Genomic DNA, 12,111 nt, shown 5'->3' with positions numbered 1-12,111 from the left:
AGATGGGGGAAAAACCAATGATGAGGCATCGCCAGCTGTGAACCCAGATGGGGGAAAAACCAATGATGAGGCATCGCCAGCTGTGAACCCAGATGGGGGAAAAACCAATGATGAGGCATCGCCAGCTGTGAACCCAGATGGGGGAAAAACCAATGATGAGGCATCACCAGCTGTGAACCCAGATGGGGGAAAAACCAATGATGAGGCATCGCCAGCTGTGAACCCAGATGGGGGAAAAACCAATGATGAGGCATCGCCAGCTGTGAACCCAGATGGGGGAAAAACCAATGATGAGGCATCGCCAGCTGTGAACCCAGATGGGGGAAAAACCAATGATGAGGCATCGCCAGCTGTGAACCCAGATGGGGGAAAAACCAATGATGAGGCATCGCCAGCTGTGAACCCAGATGGGGAAAAAACCAATGATGAGGCATCGCCAGCTGTGAACCCAGATGGGGGACAAACCAATGATGAGGCATCGCCAGCTGTGAACCCAGATGGGGGAAAACCAATGATGAGGCATCGCCAGCTGTGAACCCAGATGGGGGAAAAACCAATGATGAGGCATCGCCAGCTGTGAACCCAGATGGGGGAAAAACCAATGATGAGGCATCGCCAGCTGTGAACCCAGATGGGGGACAAACCAATGATGAGTCATCGCCAGCTGTGAACCCAGATGGGGGACAAACCAATGATGAGGCATCGCCAGCTGTGAACCCAGTGCTGTGAACTCCATAGCTGCAGAGAACCACAGTGACTGTAGCCTACAACAAAAAATATTGCAATGGTAAAACGCTTGACATCATTTTTCACCTGACACGATCACTTTGCCTACTCTTATTTCTTGTCTAATATGTCTGGCATACATAACCTTTTTTTTTTCTTCACCCAATTCTGATATTTTAAATAATGCGATAGACATTAAAACTGAATTATACAGTATGGTAGTTGTCAAAAGCAGAGTTTTTAATAATAGAACAGTCCAATATCAACACACTCGTCACTCCTTTTCAACAACTCTAAATCAATTTTGGCATCAAGTCACTTACCGATAATGTTGCATAAACCGTTTTCACCGAACACAATTAAAGTTAACAGGCCCTGGATGCTTTTAATTGCCCCACTTAGGTACGCTCAAATCAGGCCGCGTTTTTACCATCGTGGTATTGCGCACCAAACGGATAACTTGAAATAACATGATGTAGGTTAATGAAATAATATCTGTTTTTATGCCTGGGCTGTGGCTCAATCCACTGCATCCACTGTCGCCCTTCCGCGTCTACCGTGGAAAATGGCAGAGCTACGGTACTGGTGTCAGACCAGGAAACATCCCAAAAGATTAGTCATCTCACGAAAACGCCACGGTTTGGCCCAACCTGGTCTCATAGCACTTCGTATATTATTCTGTACTTAAATCCAAGACATCCATTTAGTGTATGTTATATTTCGTGTGGTATGTATTAATTTCTTGATGTCCATCACCCATTTCATATGATATGTTACAAAGTACAATTTGTATTATATGTTACGAATTTGCAAAACGTACAATACGTTACGAATTCGCTAAACTTACTACAGTACCAGACAAACATTTGGACACACCTACTCCTTCAAGGGTTTATCTTTATTTTTACTATTTTCTACATTGAAATGTGTCACCTAAAACCCTCACAAACGGTATCTTTGTCACTTAATGTTTACATATCTGGCATTACTCATCTCATGTGTATATACTGTTTTCTATTCTATTCCACTATATCTTAGTCTGTTCCGCTCTGACATTGCTTGTCCATATGTAAAAAGAAACGTCCTCTCACTGTCAACTGCGTTTATTTTCAGCAAACTTAACGTGTAAATATTTGTGTGAACATAAAAAGGTTCAACAACTGAGACATAAACTGAACAAGTTCCACAGACGTTTGACTAACGGAAATGGAATGATGTGTCCCTGAACAAAGGGGGGGTCAAAATCAAAAGTAACAGTCAGCATCTGGTGTGGCCACCAGCTGCATCAAGTACTGCACTGCATCTCCTTCTCATGGACTGCACCAGATTTGCCAGTTCTTGCTGTGAGATGTTACCCCACTCTTCCACCAAGGCACCTGCAAGTTCCCGGACATTTCTGGGGGGAATGGCTCTAGCCCTCACCCTCCAATCCAACAGCTCCCAGACGTGCTCAATGGGATTGAGATCCGGGCTCTTCGCTGTCCGCAGGAGAACACTGACATTCCTATCTTGCAGGAAATCACGCACAGAACGAGTAGTATGGCTGGTGGCATTGTCATGCTGGAGGGTCATGTCAAGATGAGCATGCAGGAAGGGTACCACATGAGAGAGGAGGATGTCTTCTCTGTAACGCACAGCATTGAGATTGCCTGCAATGACAACAAGCTCAGTCCGATGATGCTGTGACACACCACCCCGGACCATGACGGACCCTCCAACTCTAAATCGATCCCGCTCCAGAGTACAGGCCTCGGTGTAACGCTCATTCCTTCGACGATAAACACGAATCCGACCATCACCCCTGGTGAGACAAAACCGCGACTCGTCAGTGAAGAGCACTTTTTGCCAGTACTGTCTGGTCCAGCGGCGGTGGGTTTGTGCCCATAGGCAACATTGTTGCCGGTGATATCTGGTGAGGACATGCCTTACAACAGGCCTTACAAGCCCTCAGTCAAGCCTCTCTCAGCCTATTGCGGACAGTCTGAGCACTGATGGAGGGATTGTGCGTTCCTGGTGTAACTCGGGCAGTTGTTGTTGCCATCCTGTACCTGTCCCGCAGGTGTGATGTTCGGATGTACCGATCCTGTGTAGGTGTTGTTACACGTGGTCTGCCACTGCGAGGACGATCAGCTGTCCGTCCTGTCTCTCTGTAGCGCTGTCTTTGGCGTCTCACATTACCGACATTGCAATTTATTGCCCTGGCCACATCTGCAGTCCTCATGCCTCCTTACAGCATGCCTAAGGCATGTTCACGCAGATGAGCAGGGACCCTGGGCATCTTTCTTTTGGTGTTTTTCAGAGTCAGTAGAAAGGCCTCTTTCGTGTCCAAAGTTTTCATAACTGTGACCTTAATTGCCTACCGTCTGTAAGCTGTTAGTGTCTTAACGACCGTTCCACAGGTGCATGTTCATGAATTGTTTATGGTTCATTGAACAAGCATGGGGAAACAGTGTTTAAACCCTTTACAATGAAGATCTGTGAAGTTATTTGGATTTTTACGAATTAGCTTTGAAAGACAAGGTCCTGAAAAAGGGACGTTTCTTTTTATGCTGAGTTTCTATAGTCTTAATTCATTCCTACTTAGATTTGTGTGTAATGGGTATATGTTGTGTAACTTGTTAGATATTACTTGTTAGATATTACTTGTTAGATATTACTTGTTAGATATTACTTGTTAGATATTACTTGTTAGATATTACTTGTTAGATATTGCTTGTTAGATATTACTTGTTAGATATTACTTGTTAGATATTACTTGTTGGATATTACTTGTTAGATATTACTTGTTAGATATTACTTGTTAGATATTACTTGTTAGATATTACTTGTTAGATATTACTTGTTATTGCCCTATGACCCTCAGATAACCCATACAAAGTAATGGAAGTATGGAGGTAGTTTTGTTCTAACAAAAAGAAGGGGTTAAATATGTATCCAAAAAATAAATATATATATTTCCTGAGCTTTCTTATATCTCCTAGATATAGGACAGACATTTCAAAACTTTATTTCTTATTATTTATTTACTGACGGCCCATTTCTGAATGTGTTCTTCAACTCGTTTCTAAGAGTAGGAGTAAAATGGAGTAAAATGGAGTAAAATGGAGTAAAATGGAGTAAAATGCCTCTATTCTCAGCACTTGAGACCAATTTTCCACCCTGAACCGCCCTGTGATGTTTTCAAGAGCTCATTCTGAGGGTTGGCCAGGAATTGTTTTTCTTCTTCTTTCTCTCATTACCACCCTGCTCACCGCCCTGCTCACCACTCTGCTCACCGCCCTGCTCACCGCCCTGCTCACCGCTCTGCTCACCGCTCTGCTCACCGCCCTGCTCACCGCCCTGCTCACCGCCATGCTCACCGCCATGCTCACCGCCCTGCTCACCGCCCTGCTCACCGCTCTGCTCACCGCCCTGCTCACCGCCCTGCTCACCGCCCTGCTCACCGCCATGCTCACCGCCCTGCTCACCGCCCTGCTCACCGCCCTGCTCACCGCCCTGCTCACCGCTCTGCTCACCGCTCTGCTCACCGCCATGCTCACCGCTCTGCTCACCGCCCTGCTCACCGCCATGCTCACCGCCCTGCTCACCGCCCTGCTCACCGCTCTGCTCACCGCCCTGCTCACCGCCATGCTCACCGCCCTGCTCACCACCCTGCTCACCACCCTGCTCACCACCCTGCTCACCGCCCTGCTTACCGCCCTGCTCACCGCCCTGCTCACCGCCCTGCTCACCGCCCTGCTCACCACCCTGCTCACCATCCTGCTCACCGCCCTGCTTACCGCCCTGCTCACCGCCCTGCTCACCGCCCTGCTCACCGCCCTGCTCACCGCCCTGCTCACCACCCTGCTCACCGCCTTGCTCACCACCCTGCTTACCACCCTGCTCATTCCTCACTGAATTACAAGTCTGTCTGTCTGACTGACCGCACCCGGCCAGGACCTCTCCTTGTCCACCATTACGTCATTCACAATGACTGCGTCCCAGACGGCATCCTATTCCCTATATAGTGCACTACTTTTGACCGGGGCCCACAGGGGATAGGGTGCCATTTGGAGCGTAACCTAACCCACACTCCAATACCTCACCACCAGACTATGCTGCACACTACAGTAGAACAACAATAAGGAAAGGTAAACATAACACACCTGAAGGCAGTAAATCACACAGAACTAATCAAGATAGGATCTGTGGAGGAATTATTATTTATTTATTTAACCTTTATTTAAGTAGGCAAGTCAGTTTAAGAACAAATTCTTATTTACAATGACGGCCTACACCGGCCAAACCCGGACGATTCTGGGCCAATTGTACGCTGCTCTATGGGGACCCACAATCACGGCCGGTAGTGATACAGCCTGGATATACACAGGGAACACAGAACTAATCAAGATAGGATATGTGGAAGAGCCTGGACATGCACAGGGAACACAGAACTAATCAAGATAGGATATGTGGAAGAGCCTGGACAAGCACAGGGAACACAGAACTAATCAAGATAGGATATGTGGAAGAGCCTGGACATGCACAGGGAACACAGAACTAATCAAGATAGGATCTGTGGAAGAGCCTGGACAAGCACAGGGAACACAGAACTAATCAAGATAGGATCTGTGGAAGAGCCTGGACATGCACAGGGAACACAGAACTAATCAAGATAGGATCTGTGGAAGAGCCTGGACATGCACAGGGAACACAGAACTAATCAAGATAGGATCTGTGGAAGAGCCTGGACATGCACAGGGAACACAGAACTAATCAAGATAGGATCTGTGGAAGAGCCTGGACATGCACAGGGAACACAGAACTAATCAAGATAGGATCTGTGGAAGAGCCTGGACATGCACAGGGAACACAGAACTAATCAAGATAGGATCTGTGGAAGAGCCTGGACATGCACAGGGAACACAGAACTAATCAAGATAGGATCTCTGTAAGAGTCTGGACAAGCACAGGGAACACAGAACTAATCAAGATAGGATATGTGGAAGAGCCTGGACATGCACAGGGAACACAGAACTAATCAAGATAGGATCTGTGGAAGAGCCTGGACATGCACAGGGAACACAGAACTAATCAAGATAGGATCTCTGTAAGAGTCTGGACAAGCACAGGGAACACAGAACTAATCAAGATAGGATCTGTGGAAGAGCCTGGACATGCACAGGGAACACAGAACTAATCAAGATAGGATCTGTGGAAGAGTCTGGACATGCACAGGGAAGACGACAAGTATCCCCGTGACTGCTGTGTTCAGTCATATCTCCCCTCACAAATCAGACGTACAGCAGCATACTGGACACTGTCAGACACACCAAACACGGGCGTGTTTTATCCACTAATAGAAATCATTAGAGAGCTATGGCAGTCTCCCAAATAATACTCAAGTAGTGCACTACTTTTGACCATGGCCCAAGTAGTGCACTATGTTTGACCACGGGCCCAAGTAGTGCACTACTTTTGACCACGGCCCAAGTAGTGCACTAATTTTGACCACGGCCCAAGTAGTGCACTACGTTTGACCACGGCCCAAGTAGTGCACTAATTTTGACCACGGCCCAAGTAGTGCACTACTTTTGACTACGGCCTAAGTGGAAGGAATAGGGCCATTTTGGGTAACAGCCTGTCAGGTGGGCCGGCTAGATATCCCACATAGAGCACATAGAGGGGTCTATACCCTCTGCTGTTTGTGTTCCATGATGTTCAATATATCACACACCTTACCTCCGGGGTCAACCAACCAGAGACCAACCGCAAAATACCAAGGGTATGTTTTGATACACAACCCCTTCAGGTTGAGCGGAGGATCTGATTAATCACCACCCATCGTTCTCTGCTCAGCAGACCATCACCGGGCTAATTACAGGTAATAGATGATGTCTGGGTCAGATGGATGGATAGAGTACAGACAGTCCTCAGGGTCTCCTGTTCTGTCTAGAACCTGGCCCAAGAACCTGGCCCAACCTGAGAAACCTTAGCTCTGGAATAAATCTACCTATTTTCTCCCTTTCTCTGTGTCCATCATTCTCTCTTTCTCCCTCTCATTCACTCTTTCCATACTCTCTCTCCCTCTTTTCCTCCCTCCCTCTCTCTCTCTCTTTCCCTCCATCTCTCTCTCTTTCCCTCTCTCTCTCTCTCTTTCAATACTCTCTCTTTCCCTACTTCTCTCTATCTTTCCATATTCTCTCTTTCCCCCCTCTCTCTCTCTCTCCCTCTCTCTCTCTTTCCCTCTCTCTCTGTCTCTCGCTTTCTCTCTCTTTCCCTCTCTCTCTTTTCATACTCTCTCTTCCCCTCTCTCTCTCTCTCTCTTTCCATACTCACTCTTTCTCTCTCCTGATCACTGGACCAATATGACATTTCTCAGCCATCAGAATGTTGACTTTGGACCTGGGAGTGAAAAGGAACACTGAGAAAGCAGCTGACGTCCCCTCAACCCCCTCACCCTCTTCACCCCCCCCACTGCCCCTCTACAATCCCCCCCTACCCACCCACCCCTCTACGACCCCCCCCCCCCCCCCCCCGCAGTCATCTCTGGGTTTTTGTCGACATTCAGCCGTCCTGTTTGGATTAGCAGTCATCTCTGGGGGTTTTCTCATGTCTCTCTGTAGTCTAGACGCTGCGTGATGTGAGGTTGTTGACTGACGTATTGCCTGATGTTGACAGATCACTATTCCACACAGCCTTTAAGTAGTTCTATAGTATTAGAACAGTAACAGTGGTAGTATAATATAGTAGTTATACTACTGACTATTAAGAACACAACTACCACACAGCTCAGCCACCCACATGTTAACCTGCCTGCCTTCCTGGCTCAGTCTGGCTCCATTTACTGAAATTAGTTTACAGAACATTTACCCTACCAGATGTGAGATCGTTAGGCCATTATTTATAGTAGGGATACAACGGTCTCTATTAGCAGCAGCTGTGTGTGTGTGTGTGTGTGTGTGTGTGTGTGTGTGTGTGTGTGTGTGTGTTTTCCTTCTTGTTCTTCTGCTGAAGCAACATCTCCTCCTCTAAAGTGTATTTTCCCATGAAAAGGAAAATGGGGTTCCAATTCGTAAACAGCACTGACCTCAAACCATCGTTGGTAATGAATCATATTTCATCTGTCTATGAGGACACTATGCTTCTAAGACAACTTAGTAACACTTTACTTGACACCCAGTGTCATAATATAATTATAATAATTATAATATGCAATAACAACTGACATAACTGGTCATAACACTGTCATAACACTGTCATAACACTGTCGTGACACATATTTAGACCTGTTGTGACATATATTACGTTATTTACTGGCTGGTTATAACACCTACATAAGAGTGTCAAAACCCACAAAACCTGCCACGCAAGGCAACACATTCCATTACTCCATCGTCTACTTGTCAACAGTATGTTTATGTTATATTGTTTTGAAATTGACCATATTAAATTATCGTTGTAATTGTTCACCACATTGATGTCAGACATGCAGCTAGACACCAATTCTCTGTTACTGATGACTGGGATGAATGTAGGAGCAGATTCCAGGAGCAGGACGAGACATCCTCTTTTTGACTGATGACTGATGTAAGGTCATGTACGTGATTGGCCTATCTGGCTTATACGATTATGATGTCATAATGCTTCTTGTCATAAAGTGTCATAAAGTGTATTTTCTAACAAGTTATTTTAAATATGATGAACAAAAAAAAACTTGACAGTAAATAATGAATTACAGCAAAGGACTTAAGAAACAAACTTTCAAATGAAAGGAAACTTCTTGGCAGGAACCCAATTTGAATAAATGTGGGTTGACACATGTACAGGTCATAACCAGCCAGAAATAACACAATAGGTGTAGATATATGGGTCATGACAGTGATACGACATATTATGACATGGTTATGACCGTGTCATAACGTGTTATGACTCTGGGTGTCAAGTGTTACCAAAGACGTTTCTAATAATATTTTGACAGTTTATTTATAGAGAAGCGAGAGAGAATGGCTATTTAAGTCATGTAAGATTTGTACATTGGTCGGCAGGTAGCCTAGCGTTTAGAGCGTTGAACCAATAGACAAATGATTGCTGGTCAGGATACGCGATTAGACAAATGCAATCTTCAAGGAGTTTCAAAGAATCCGTGACGTCGTCGGCCTCCCCCTTGCTCGAGGAACAATAGGACCGCTCTCTCTTCCGTGTTTTCTAGAAGGAATCCGAGCAGTACATTAAGGCCGTTCAGCATTCTTCTAATAAGAAAGCTGTTAAAACAATCCAAATGTGTGCATCCTCCAAGGTCTTTGTATAATGTGTCATTTGTTGTAAACCCCCCCCCCCGCCCGCCCCCCCTTGCATATTTTAGCATTGTCTGTTTGTATACTTAAGTAAGTATACTGTTTTTTCTGCAATAACATTTTTACATTTAAATATATATAAAACAACAATAAACTATAAGATCACTATATTGGTCAATTGCACACAAGTTCCAACTGAAATGTGTCTTCTGTTTTTAACCCAACCCCTCTTTAAGACACCATAGAGGAGCAATAGAGAACCCACACACTTGTGCCATGTCATTTTTTTATTTAACGAGGCAAGTAAGTTAAGAACAAATTCTTATTTACAATGACGGCCTACACCGGCCAAACCTTCCCCTAGCAACGCTGATCCAATTGTGCGCCGCCCTATGGGATTCCCGATCACAGCCGGTTGTGATACAGCCCGGGATCAAACCAAGGTCTGTATTGACACATCTAGTACTGAGATGCAGTGCCTTAGACCGCTGCGCCACTCGGGGACCGCTGCTCCATCCCTGGACCACCTATTGAGTGGGGCTTTTGTTAAGTAAATCAAAGATAAATGTCCATCTCTAACGTACACTGAACAAAAAATATTAACGCAACATGCAACCATTTCCAAAAGTTACAGTTCATATACGGAAATCAGTCAATTGAAATAAATTCATTAGGCCTTAATCTATGGATTTCACATGACTGGGCAGGGGCACAGCCATGGGTGGGCATGGGAAAGCATAGGCCCACCCACTGAGGAGCCTGGCCCAATCAATCAGAATTTGTTTTTCCCCCACAAAAGGGCTTTATTACTGACAGAAATACTCCTCAGTTTCATCAGCTGGTCTCAGATGATCCTGCAGGTGAAGAAGCTGGATGTGGAGGTCCTGGGCTGGCATAGTTACACATGGTCTGCGGTTGTGAGGCCGGTTGGACGTACTGCCAAATCCTATAAAATGACATTGGAGGCAACTTATGGTTGAGAAATTAACATTAAATTCTCTGTCATCAGCTCTGTTGGACATTCCTACAGTCAGCATGGCAATTGCAAGCTCCCTCAAAACTTGAGACATCTGTGGCATTGTGTTGTGTAACAAAACTGCACATTTTAGAATGGCCTTTTGTCCCCAGCACAAGCTGCACCTGTGTAATGAGTATGCTGTTTAATCAGCTTCTTGATATGACACACCTGTCAGGTGGCTGGATTATCTTAGCAAAGGAGAAATGCTCACTAACAAGGATGTAAACAAATTTGTGCACAAAATTGGGAGAGAAATAAGCTTTTTGTGCGTATGGAAAGTTTCAGGGATCTTTTATTTCAGCTCATGAAACATGGGACCAACACATTACATGTTGTGTTTATATTTTTTGTTCAGTGCAGCTGGGACGGCAGGTAGCCTAGTGGTTAGAGTGTAGGGGCGACAGGTAGCCTAGTGGTTAGAGTGGAGGGGCGGCAGGTAGCCTAGTGGTTAGAGTGTAGGGGCGGCAGGTAGCCTAGTGGTTAGAGTGTAGGGGCGGCAGGTAGCCTAGTGGTTAGAGTGTAGGGGCGGCAGGTAGCCTAGTGGTTAGAGTGTAGGGGCGGCAGGTAGCCTAGTGGTTAGAGTGTAGGGACGGCAGGTAGCCTAGTGGTTAGAGTGTAGGGACGGCAGGTAGCCTAGTGGTTAGAGTGTAGGGGCGGCAGGTAGCCTAGTGGTTAGAGTGCGGGGACGGCAGGTAGCCTAGTGGTTAGAGTGCGGGGACGGCAGGTAGCCTAGTGGTTAGAGTGCGGGGGCGGCAGGTAGCCTAGTGGTTAGAGTGCGGGGGCGGCAGGTAGCCTAGTGGTTAGAGTGCAGGGGCGGCAGGTAGCCTAGTGGTTAGAGTGTAGGGGCGGCAGGTAGCCTAGTGGTTAGAGTGTAGGGGCGGCAGGTAGCCTAGTGGTTAGAGTGTAGGGACGGCAGGTAGCCTAGTGGTTAGAGTGTAGGGGCGGCAGGTAGCCTAGTGGTTAGAGTGTAGGGGCGGCAGGTAGCCTAGTGGTTAGAGTGTAGGGGCGGCAGGTAGCCTAGTGGTTAGAGTGTAGGGGCGGCAGGTAGCCTAGTGGTTAGAGTGTAGGGGCGGCAGGTAGCCTAGTGGTTAGAGTGTAGGGGCGGCAGGTAGCCTAGTGGTTAGAGTGTAGGGGCGGCAGGTAGCCTAGTGGTTAGAGTGTAGGGGCGGCAGGTAGCCTAGTGGTTAGAGTGTAGGGGCGGCAGGTAGCCTAGTGGTTAGAGTGTAGGGGCGGCAGGTAGCCTAGTGGTTAGAGTGTAGGGGCGGCAGGTAGCCTAGTGGTTAGAGTGTAGGGGCGGCAGGTAGCCTAGTGGTTAGAGTGTAGGGGCGGCAGGTAGCCTAGTGGTTAGAGTGTAGGGGCGGCAGGTAGCCTAGTGGTTAGAGTGTAGGGGCGGCAGGTAGCCTAGTGGTTAGAGTGTAGGGGCGGCAGGTAGCCTAGTGGTTAGAGTGTAGGGGCGGCAGGTAGCCTAGTGGTTAGAGTGTAGGGGCGGCAGGTAACCTAGTGGTTAGAGTGTAGGGGCGGCAGGTAGCCTAGTGGTTAGAGTGTAGGGGCGGCAGGTAGCCTAGTGGTTAGAGTGTAGGGGCGGCAGGTAGCCTAGTGGTTAGAGTGTAGGGGCGGCAGGTAGCCTAGTGGTTAGAGTGTAGGGGCGGCAGGTAGCCTAGTGGTTAGAGTGTAGGGGCGGCAGGTAGCCTAGTGGTTAGAGTGTAGGGGCGGCAGGTAGCCTAGTGGTTAGAGTGTAGGGGCGGCAGGTAGCCTAGTGGTTAGAGTGTAGGGGCGGCAGGTAGCCTAGTGGTTAGAGTGTAGGGGCGGCAGGTAGCCTAGTGGTTAGAGTGTAGGGGCGGCAGGTAGCCTAGTGGTTAGAGTGTAGGGGCGGCAGGTAGCCTAGTGGTTAGAGTGTAGGGGCGGCAGGTAGCCTAGTGGTTAGAGTGTAGGGGCGGCAGGTAGCCTAGTGGTTAGAGTGTAGGGGCGGCAGGTAGCCTAGTGGTTAGAGTGTAGGGGCGGCAGGTAGCCTAGTGGTTAGAGTGTAGGGGCGGCAGGTAGCCTAGTGGTTAGAGTGTAGGGGCGGCAGGTAGCCTAGTGGTTAGAGTGTAG

At 47.4% G+C, this 12,111-nt stretch overlaps 1 long non-coding RNA gene across 1 annotated transcript; it reads right to left on the bottom strand.

Annotated features, from left to right (window-relative positions):
- Positions 1 to 9,274: 9,274 nt before the first annotated feature.
- Positions 9,275 to 10,054, bottom strand: LOC139572530 (uncharacterized). Its single transcript, XR_011674449.1, has 2 exons — positions 9,817 to 10,054; positions 9,275 to 9,529 (listed from the first exon to the last, which is right to left on the bottom strand). It is a non-coding gene; the product is annotated as an uncharacterized lncRNA (long non-coding RNA).
- Between the last annotated feature and the right edge of the window lie 2,057 nt (positions 10,055 to 12,111).

This window comes from Salvelinus alpinus, chromosome 4 (genome assembly GCF_045679555.1).
Source record: "Salvelinus alpinus chromosome 4, SLU_Salpinus.1, whole genome shotgun sequence".
Classification (NCBI taxonomy): domain Eukaryota; kingdom Metazoa; phylum Chordata; class Actinopteri; order Salmoniformes; family Salmonidae; genus Salvelinus; species Salvelinus alpinus.
Note: the sequence above shows the minus strand (reverse complement) of the source record. Positions and strands in the feature narration are given on the sequence as shown.